The sequence below is a fragment of the Dreissena polymorpha genome, chromosome 14, assembly GCF_020536995.1.
Source record: "Dreissena polymorpha isolate Duluth1 chromosome 14, UMN_Dpol_1.0, whole genome shotgun sequence".
Classification (NCBI taxonomy): domain Eukaryota; kingdom Metazoa; phylum Mollusca; class Bivalvia; order Myida; family Dreissenidae; genus Dreissena; species Dreissena polymorpha.
This window is the reverse complement of record NC_068368.1, coordinates 36378879-36390661: the sequence shown is the minus strand read 5'-3', so window position 1 is coordinate 36390661 and position 11783 is coordinate 36378879.

Here is an 11783-nt window from a genome sequence, read left to right as displayed (position 1 = left end):
ACCACGCGGTATTAACACAGTTACATATGGACAATCTTAGACGTTGTGACATCTGTGTTCACTCTTATTCGGTCTATTATGAATAGATGTTTAAACTTCACTTGGAGAGTACATGGATGCTTATTTTACTTTATTTGTCAACATGCGTCTTAATATCTGTTAAAAGCGTCACAGCAGCAGTTATGTAATGTATTCAAAGCAATATTTGAAAGATATGCAGTGTTTTAAGAATATGTTATGCACGTGTACATATGGTTATAACAGACTACCAGTAGTGTATGGTTGAATAAATACCATGTGTTGGGACCATGGTTTGTAAGCGAATAATCATAACGCAGTTTATATAACATAATTTAGTGTAAACGTTGCGGGCATAGCGGCGATCTTTGCAATTATTTTTCAGATGCCGTCTTGTCTACTTGTATATATTTTTTTTGTATTTAAACGCCAAACAGATCGCATCTTTAAGTGCCTGTTAAACATGTGCTAGATATGTTGATAGACCGTAACTATTAATCAATGGTAGTCTTCAAAATGGTCAGGAAACAGAACATTTAAACGTATCCGAACGTTTTCAAATATCGTAACATAACGTTGTGTGTTAGTGGTTAACTACATAGGAGGCAAATGTCTGTAAAAATACACAATGAAATCAAAATATATCTCAATTAAAATTATATATTTCATAAGACAGGTCAATTAAATTATTCGATACGGATAAATGCATAACTTATTGCAAAATGAGTTAATAAATAATATCTTAAATTGTTATATCTGTTTTTTTAAATTAAACCCATTAGAGTAAAGCAAACCGCTGTATTATGTCGGGTTTAAGTTAAATGTTGCTTTAGTTATATCCCAGTATAAGCTTCTCTTAAGTTATTAGCCATACTGCGTGATAATAAAAAAAACTACGCCAGTAGCCATTAAGTACAATGGCGTGCATGTATTTCTTAATTTGCGCATTTCAATATGATTCTTAAACATCCGTTTACGACTGCGTTTACGATTTGGTCGCATTTTATATAAATAAATGTCATTCATTTGCGAGCGAATTATGCTATAAAGATTTTAAAGGCAATATATTGAAATTAATTGCCCACAATGGTCTTTTGGTATAAATAATGATCACTATATGAGAATTTAGTGACAGGCGTTATACACAGGTTTTATGCATTTGTTAGGTTTTTATCCATTCAAGAAGGCATTGCGTTCTGTAATTTTCCACCGATAATTAGGTATTGATCCATTTACTCACAATATTTTGGATTGGGCGTACTTTGTGGACAAACATGCAATCGGATAAAAACACCTTAAAAGGGCCTTTACACCAACATAATTTGGTTATTAACTCTTTCAGTGCGGGAACCGAATTTTGAAGGCCTTTGCAAACAGTTTGGATCCAGATGAGACGCCACAGAACGTGGCGTCTCATCTGGATCCAAACTGTAAAATGCTAATTTTAGAAATTCAGCAGACGACATTTTAGCAGACGACAAATTTCCCAGCATGCAAAGGGTTAAAGGACTCTTATGTAGTGTTCAAGATTTAAGCAAATATTGACACTGGATATTTTGCCTAGTTCCTCAGTATTGCGTGTTACAACACAATGGTTGCTCGATGTAAAGCGTGTTACAAAACAATGGTTGCTCGATGTAAAATCATATTCGTAGAAACATACTCGTCTATTCGATTTCTAAATATGTTAAAAGAAAAACAGTTCCAACACGTAAATACACTAATACTAAAACACAAGGTCACACCGTCTTTCCCGCCGCCAAGTTTCGACTGCATTTGGGTGGAGGAGGAAACAATTGGAACAAACAAATAATTTGATTTAATAGTGTTTTAAATAGCATTGTTCAGCGGTTTGGAATTGTTATATGCTATGGTGACACAGCGTTGTGTTAGCATTAGGATTTAGCTGGAGTCTAATCTGAGTCTAATGTTGCTCTTTTCAAAGCATGCTTTTATACAGATTATATTCTTATGTTAACTCAACTAGCTATACACGCGTTTCCTGCGACCGATTGATTGCCCTTTAGGCGTTCGATTGTACATTTAGTCTACAAATGATGTTGACCTTCAGAGTGTGTAATACTTGTAATATTTATTTCAGATTTAAGTGACTTTGTCCAAACCCACCCGTTTGCGTCACAAGGTCAAACAAAGCCGCCCCTTCGAAATTTCGTTTGCAAGATTTGCAATAAGGAGCTCACCAGCGCTTATGGATATACGGTAACCCAAAATATAACATATCTTTAAAAACACTTGTAGTTTCTTAAAAAATAATTCGTGTAGTTTGTTCTTCGTAAATGATCACAATAGGTTTCGGAAATAACGATACAGTGAACATTGGTTATGTGCAACTTAGTTTTTATGCCCCCGGTAGGGTGGCATATAGCCGTTGAACTGTCCGTCAGTCAGTATGTGTGTATGTCAGTCTGTCTGTCCGTCCGAAAACAACTTTAACATTGGCCATAACTTTTTCACTATTGAAGATAGCAACTCGATATTTGGCATGCATGTGTATCTCATGGAGCTGAACATTTTGAGTTGTGAAAGATGAAGGTCAAGGTCATCCTGTAAGGTCAAATATATGGTGTCTGTCCGTCCGAAAACTTTAAATTGGCCATAACTTTTTCAATATTGAAGATAGCAACTTGATATTTGGCATGCATGTGCATCTCACGGAGCTGCACATTTTGAGTGGTGAAAGGTGAAGGTCAAGGTCATCCTTCAAGGTAAAATGTCCAATATATGGCGTCTGTCCGTCTGTCCAAAAACTTAATATTGGCCATAACTTTTTCACTATTGAAGATAGCAACTTGATATTTGGCATGCATGTGTATCTCATGGAGCTGAACATTTTGAGTGGTGAAAGATGAAGGTCAAGGTCATCCTGTAAGGTCAAATATATGGTGTCTGTCCGTCCGAAAACTTTAAATTGGCCATAACTTTTTCAATATTGAAGATAGCAACTTGATATTTGGCATGCATGTGCATCTCACGGAGCTGAACATTTTGAGTGGTGAAAGGTGAAGGTCAAGGTCATCCTTCAAGGTAAAATGTCCAATATATGGCGTCTGTCCGTCTGTCCAAAAACTTAATATTGGCCATAACTTTTTCACTATTGAAGATAGCAACTTGATATTTGGCATGCATGTGTATCTCATGGAGCTGAACATTTTGAGTGGTGAAAGATGAAGGTCAAGGTCATCCTTCAAGGTCAAATGTCAAATATATGGCGTCTGTCCGTACGAAAACTTTAACATTGGCAATAACTTTTTTTAATATTGAAGATAGCAACTTGATATTTGGCATGCATGTGTTTCTCATGAAGCTGCATATTTTGAGTGGTAAAAGTTCAAGGTCAAGGTCATCCTTTATGGTCAAAGGTAAAAAATAATTTCAAAGCGGCATTCTCATGAAGCTGCACATTTTGAGTGGTGGAAGTTCAAGGTCAAGGTCATCCTTCAAGGTCAAAGGTCAAACAAATAATCAAAGCGGCATTCTCCTGAAGCTGCACATTTTGAGTGGTTGAACTTCAAGGTCACGGTCATCCTTCAAGGTCATTTTTTTTTCAAAGCAACCTTCGCATAAAACTGCACATTTTGAAAGGTCAGTCAAAAGGATAAGGTCATCCTTCAAGGTCAAAGGTCACACTTTTTTCAAAGCGGCGCAATGGGGGGGGGGGGGCATTGTGTTTCTGACGAATACATCTCTTGTTAAAACAAAACTACCGATTGGTTTCTAGCCGCTCATTAGTCGAGTGCTTTGTAGCCCCTCACCAGCCTAGTAGATTTTAGCCATTCGTCAGATCGACAGAGTTGTTGATCGGTCAATATAAACATAAACAAAGGAAGACAGTGCTCTTTTGGTCATATATTCCTTTTCGAAAAAATATATAAAAATACCGGTATGTCTTTAAATGCTACTTTCGGAAATTAGCGCCCATATTCACCAACGGATTATGAGACTTATAATTATATTTAAAATCTATTTTTTATCAACTTGAAAGGTATCTGTAGCCTAGCAATTAAAACATTATTATTAGCAGTATTCAATTATTATTTTAATAGTATTTGAGCTTGAAAATATTCAAACTTTGAAGCGTGTTTTTTCGTTGTTAAAAGTCGTACTTTCTATTTTTAAGTCTCAGAATAGTTTAGTGAAGACGGGTCCGGGACTCCTTTTTGTTTTGTTGATGAGGTAGTTAAACATGGGTGGCTGTGCTCTTTGTCTTGAGAAAAGATCATCAAGAGAGTATCATGTCAAAATAACACCATTATCAAGGTCGTCGTTACGCAGTGGTTTGATCCCCAATATGGGAGCGTTCTCCTGCAATGTCTCCAAGTGCTGGTTTAGCCCTGGAAACGGACTCGAGAAAGAGTTTCAATAAGCCCAATGCCTTCTATACAATCAAGCTAAAATAAATAGTTGTAAACTAAGGGAGATATTGTGAATTGAGTATCATGTTGGAATAATAAAATGACTACCAGACTCGTTTGCAATTTTATTAGTCAGCTACACGAAGTATTAATGTAACGCAAAGAAGGCATGTCAAGAACAAGTTAACATTTACTTCAAATTTCCTTCTGTACTATATCATTGAGCTGTAGGATGCAATTAAAACCTTAAGATACCGATGAACAGACAGCACAAAACCTGTATAGACTGAGAGTTCCTCGCAGGCTGTTTTTTAGTGCTGGTTGCATATAGCCGTTTTCACTTTGCTTTTGAGTAGAAAAGGGTTTACCACCACCTTCATCTGCAATTTCAGGTGCACATGCGGGTGCATACAGGTGAGAAACCATACGTGTGCAAGATGTGCGGAAAGAGGTTCACACAGAAGTCCCACATCAAGTCGCACATGATCGTCCATATCCGGGAGGACGGCTCCATCCGCAAATAGGGTTGTGAGGGAATTCGTACCGCTACAAGCTCGCGTCACTTTTTTTTGATACCATTTTGAAGACTTCATATACAAATTCATTGTGTTTACCATTTTGGAGACTTCAAAAAATATTTCTTGTGTGGTAAAATTTGTGGGGACTTCAAATTATAATTCATTGTGTTGTCACATTTTAGAGACTTCAAATAATACCTCATTGTGTTGTAATATTTTGGAGACTTTAAATAATAAATTATTGTTTTGTAACATTTTGGAGACTTCAAACAATACTTCATTGTGTTGTACCTTAAAAGAGACTTAGAATAATAAAAATATGCTGTCTTTTACATTTTGTTGTTAACACGTGTAGAGAGACTCCTAAACAATCGTATGAGCACTTGACTATCCGAGTTCGCCCACGAACATATTGATAAGTTAACTAATAGCGAAATGGCCTTATACATGTATATGCTGAAATCTAACAATCGAACGAAATATCAAACATGGTATGTTCACTTAGGTGGTTGTGTAATTTCTGTTAGAATATCGTATTCAATATGTAAAAAATGATTGTGCCCGCACTTGAGTTTGTTGCCTTGTTTGAGTCTATACGCGACTAGGCTGCACCCAGTGTGTGTTTTTGTGTTTTTCCAAGGTAATGAGTTACCTCCGCGCTGAGGCTGCATAATGTTGGGACCCGGAGTGTGTCCAGCACTCCTACCTAATAAGATTAGATTGACGACAGTTGGGACGAATTTTGAATGATAGCTGCAATTTCCAGCTATTTGTTTTGTACTGAAATACTTGTTAATTTTTTATATGGTCAAATGCTGCGGGGGGGGGGGGTGAGATTTTCCGGAAAAAACAACTGTCAGGAATGGTGACCACAAAACATACAAAATATAACATTGCGCCGGGAGCGGGAATCGAACCGGTGTCGTAAAGGTGAAAAAGCGAACGTCCTTACCACTGCGCTAGCGGGACGGACAATTACGCCAAGAAATGTTGTTTTAACTATATATATATATATCATAGCAGTGCAGCGTTTACAATTTGCAGATTCGAAATCGTTCGCATTCTTTAGTTTTTTTATCACGTAAAAAGTTAATTTTACATGTTTTTATTCGCAATTTATTTACAAAATCGAGAACAATTATCAAACAAAATAGAGAAAATATATAGTTGTTTCATTGGTCCATAAAAATAAAATGGATGTAAAATTACTAATTTGAAATTAACGTTCTGATACACTTATTGAATCTTTTTCCCCCGGATATGCTGTTCTATTAATATTTACCTTTATCAACACGAACGACAACTCTGCTAGGAGAATGTTATCAATGAAAATGAAAGAGCAATCTCCTACGCAGTGGCGAATGCCAAGGGAAGTAACTGAAAAATCGAGTTATCTCAATCGGACTTGCTCGGTCTTTTACATAGGTCGCCATTGTTAAGAATTATTTTACTGGTTATCAAACCTTGGACGCTGCTGTTCCAGCATCGTCAAAAAGTAGCATAATTCTGCTAAATATCAAGTCGGAGTTATGGAACTGACCAGTTCCCTAAACTAATTACCCCAAACTCATGTGAAGTTTTAATTTAATGCATGTCGTATTTACATTGATATAGTGAAGTTGTCCGTCAACCTCTACCAAATTTCGAATTACAAAATGGCGAACGTTCTTGTTTTTATCGATTGATGTTAATCGATTACTGAAGCCGTTCCCTTTTGACCGGTATGATTGTATAGCTCGTTGAATATATTAGAAGGTACCGTAATGATCAATACGTTATTTGTTTTCGCGCGGAAAGTTGGTTTAGTAGACTAAATAATATTCAATTAACTATTTAGCCGTCAATACTGGAATCCAGAGGTTTCAACCCATTACAATTATTTATTTGACAGTTTTGCGGCCGTTAAGTTCAACAAACATTTGTTTATAATTAACAAATGTGATGCACTTTGCGAATTGCAAATTACTTGAGATAAAGCGTTTGTCTAAAAGATTTGATAATTATTTCGTAAATCCCTTTTGATGTATCCGTATCGGTAAATGTGTGATGTTAAAGAGATGCGTCAGAAACGTCAACTAATTGTTAATTGGAAGATATGCATAGTGTTTATCTCCTAATTCGAGATGACGTCCGCTCATTCAACTGCACCTGCCTATGCTAATATGATCTTAATTGAAGAAATACTATTCGATTTGACGCTGGTTATTAATAAAATAATTATACAGGTTGTTTTTTTAATGCTTTCCCGTCTCTGTTCGCATCCGCAAAAAGTGCATATATAAGCGCTTTTTTGGTTGAATGGTTTTGTTTGTAAATATAAAAAAAAATCAATATATTCAATAATAAATTGTTGTTTAATATGTATATGCATCCGCAAAAAGGTGCATACGTAAGCGCTTTCTCGGGTAATTGTTTTTGTGTTGTTTTTTTTCATATTTAAAAAAATCGATATATTTAAGGTTTAATTGATAATTGATATTTATTTTAATCCTGTAAAATATAGTCAAAATATGCTAAGATTATTAACCATCGCCGGTTCGAGAATGTTTCTACTCATACGTGCTTCATCAAGTATTCTGTGAAACTCATTATTGACTAGTTACTGTAAGTTTATTATGATATTACGTTGCTTTTTCTTTCATTTTTTCAATATTTTATGTTTAAATGTTTTCCTTCGTTTTCTTTTAGCTATATTTGGAATAGAACAGAAAGAATGTATATTCATATACCTTGCAAAAGTCCAGTTCATCGGTATATATAAGTTTGCATTCGATGAATCAGTAATCATTTGTTTCCATGTTTACAATAATTATATGCCGAACTTACTTCCGATTATGTTCTTTTGCAGAAACGGATTGCGGACAGATAGAGCCTGTTTTTACTTTTTCGATTTTTAGCGGATTCACCTTAATATGCGAATGACATACCCACCAGTATGCTTCAAGTATAAAGGCCAACTTGTTTGTAGCAGTAATCTTTTTCTGTTTGTCAATGTATTAAGTTTCACTACAATTTTCTGTTGTTTATTAAGCAGTTTAATGGCTTCAACCGTTTATGTTAATTACCAGTAAGATTTGTTTCAAATAAAACCAGATAAAGCCAGTCATCTTGAGTTTAATATAGTAAATAAAGTCCTGTTTAATTAATATGTTGGTCTCCTACTATGAGAACGGGTTGAGGAACTAACGTCAGAATAGGAAACTGTGAAAAACATATCAAGGAATGCCTATGAACGTGTTACACTAATTGTATGCCTAGTCATTTGCTGCAGTTGTTCGAATGATATTGGCAGAGATGGAATGAAGTACATGTGAACAATATAATACTATGCAAAGATAGCTCACCTTTGTATGCAATATATGACGTTTAAATCGTGTGTGTTTTTTTTCTTTTCAAAACGGCACAATGCCTCCGTAGAATCAATATACATCGGAACACCGCTATTTCAAAGTCATTGAGACCGTAAAACAAGTTAGGAATAGGGGAAAGTTCGAAATAGTGATGTGCTCTGTTTTAAGTTAAGTGTACATGCTCTTTACTTTGCAGTAATTATGTCTTCTTTTTTTACAAATTCAACAAAAATGTTCAGAAAAGGAAGAATATGTATGATCAGCATTGAGTATAATACAAGCAAACCCTTCAAAATCCGCAATGAAGTGTATCCAAGTAACGATGAATAATTTTCGAATCGTCAATTACAAGGGCGTCAGCACTTGATGTATTTTTTGTTTAATAAATCGGAAATAAAATTGGAACCGGAAACAAGTTCGAAAATATCGTTTAATTCGAATTAGCGATGTTAATGTATGCAGCGTTAAATAATTTTGTTGAAAAATTTATAATATCTGACACTTTGTCTTTCTTATTACAGTGTCTACGACGTTTTGGGACTCCTGCATTTCTTCATCACAGCAGTCTTCGTCTACTGGAAAGGACGCAACGTGTGCACACTGTGGGCGATCATTCGGGCGTGACCGATGGAAGCTGCAGCAGCATATCCGGGTCCACACCGGGGAGCGGCCGTATGAGTGCCTCATATGCCGGAAGTCGTTCACACAGAAAGCACATCTGCGCACGCATATGGTCGTACATGTAAATACGAAAATAAAGTCGGAATGAACGGTCGGAGTCTTCACTCCTTTAGTACATATATACCGTGTGTTTATGGAGAAAACCACGCACTTCTTTGATAATCCGTCATACCTTTTCGTTAGTCAAGAATAATAAGATTATTTTACAATAAAAAAAAACATGTTGAGTTTATGTTCGATCTTGCATCCGTCCGAGATTGTCCAGATTGTAACTGCATTTTCATTTTGTAATTTTAAATCACTTACTGCAAGTGTTCACCATGTTGATACGGTGTTTAGCTTGTAAGACCCGTGTTCCTTACTCAAAGGTCAGCTAAGACATCCGTAAAGGTCAAATTTGAAAATAAAACAGCTTCTCTGTACTGTAACTGTATCATTCATCACGCCATTTAAAATAACTTTCTACAAATGCTCACCATGTGGAGATGATTTATTGCGTTTGTGCCATAAAGGTCAAGGTCATTGATAAAGGCCATAGTAAAATTTGGGCATATTACAACTTTTCCGGACTGTCACGTCTTCATTTATAATGCACTTTTAAAGCTCACCACAAATATTAACCATAACACACTCCATGTCGCGTTTTATAACCATTGTCCTAGTAAAATATAAACGTGACGCTCAAGGTCGAATTTTGGTCATTATATTATATAGCTTGTACGGTCTTTAACTTTATTAGTCACCATGTAATTTTGAAATCACTTGCTTCAAATTTTCAATAAACTGACCCGGACTGTAGCGCTAGAGACACACATCCCCTGTTTAAAGGGGCCATTTTCACATATTTTGGCATGTTTTGAAGTTTGTCATTAAATGTTTTATATTGATAAATGTAAATATTTGCTCTTAAAAGCTTTAGTAAAAAATCAAGAAGAAGTAACCCTCAAAAGGGCTCTAACCCCTGGAGTCCTGGCGTAAAAAGTCTCTCTTAGACCCCTCGACCACTTTCCCCGCATACAATTCAAGATGTATTTTATACTATATATTAGTTATCCTCGTAGAATTACAAAATATAACGACAACAAAACAACTCTCCAAAGTAGTCAATCGTTTCGCGTTGCAACGCTTTATAATTTTCAGGTTTTTAAATCGTCAAAAGATGCATTTAATGGCTCTATTAGAGCATGGTAAATGTTCAGTATTACGGTTTCCTCACAAATATTATAACTAAATAAAAAAATTGCAAATCTGAAACAATTTTTTAAAATTTTGTCAATTTACCAAATCGTGAAAAGGCCCCTTATAATGTCAACCTTACATGTTTTGTATAATATAGCTGGCTGTTTTCACTCCTACATAAAGCAATTCATGTCATTATAACAGAACAGAACAGAACAGAAAGTTTATTCATATAACTTGAACATTTACAGTTCATCGTTACATATACAAAACTGACAATATATAAGCAATAAGCACATGCATAGTAATGCGAAAGTGACCAAACTAGTACATAAAAAGGTGTTAAAAATGCACTTAGGCCATCGAATTACTCAACGTTTGCATTCAATGTATCAGTTCTCATTTTAAAAGCATTTTTACAATATATCGCGAGTTTATTTAGGACTTTGGTTTTATTATTTGTTAACAAAAGAATAAATTTATGCATACTAGGTCGGTTATAATAGAATTTGTCAATATACATTTTTCTTATATCTGTATAAAGAGGACATACAAGTACAAAATGGTATTCGTCTTCAATATCATTTGAGTTACATATATTACATTTGCGTTCGTTTTTAGGAATATTTGTATGTCTCCCAGATTCAATTTTTAACATGTGGGACGAAAGTCTTAATTTTGATATATATTTTCTTAAATTAAAGTTTTGGATTATGTTAAGGTAATCAGATAGTTCAAATCGATGTTTCAATTCTTTGTATAAAGTTAATGAACTTTTAACGTTTAAATCATTTAGCCACAAACCTATGTACATATCAATTAGTCTATTTTTAAATATAGGAATAAATACATTTGCATTTACTGATTCTGGGTACATCCAAACATCTACAAAACCATTGTTTTGAAGTAAGTCTCGTACTTTGGTAATCCAATTGTTACATCGTATTATATTTTCAGCACCATTTCTCATATAACATAGTGTACTATATAATACACAGTTTGTTTAACAGTATACAATTTTATGAAATATTTTATAATTCGTACATAGCGATTTATATATAATGGGTATCGCCCTAGTTCCCCGTACATAGCTGAATTAGCGGTACTCATTTTGACACCCAGTATTCGTTTCAAAAATCTTCTGTGAACTCTTTCAATATCATCAGCATTTACAAACCCCCAAACCTCACATGCATAACACAGTATTGACGTAACATAAGAATCGAACAAATTTAACATTATTTTAAAGCGGGTATATACGATCTTGTCAAATATTTAGTAATAAATATAAAATGTGTAAAAAACTTATTATACATATATTTCAATATAAACTAAAATAAAAGTTAAGAAGAACATGTGTCGAAAAATGCTAAATAAGCCAGATATTTAATTCTGAAATCGAAAAAGGCTGTACAGCCGAATTCGCCAGCATATATATCATGCATGTACGATGGGAATCTAAATTTAGTTTAACGGTTCATTTGAAATTTCTGCAGCGATATCGATTCATACGACACATGAACACTTACAAAAAAGACGAATGCGTCGGTTATTGTAGGAAAATAATTACGAATTATCTTCGTCACAATCGGCTCGGGGCGCTAATTTGTATTTGCTGTATTTTATGAAATTCGTCTTAAATGTATCATTTTTCTTGCATAGTG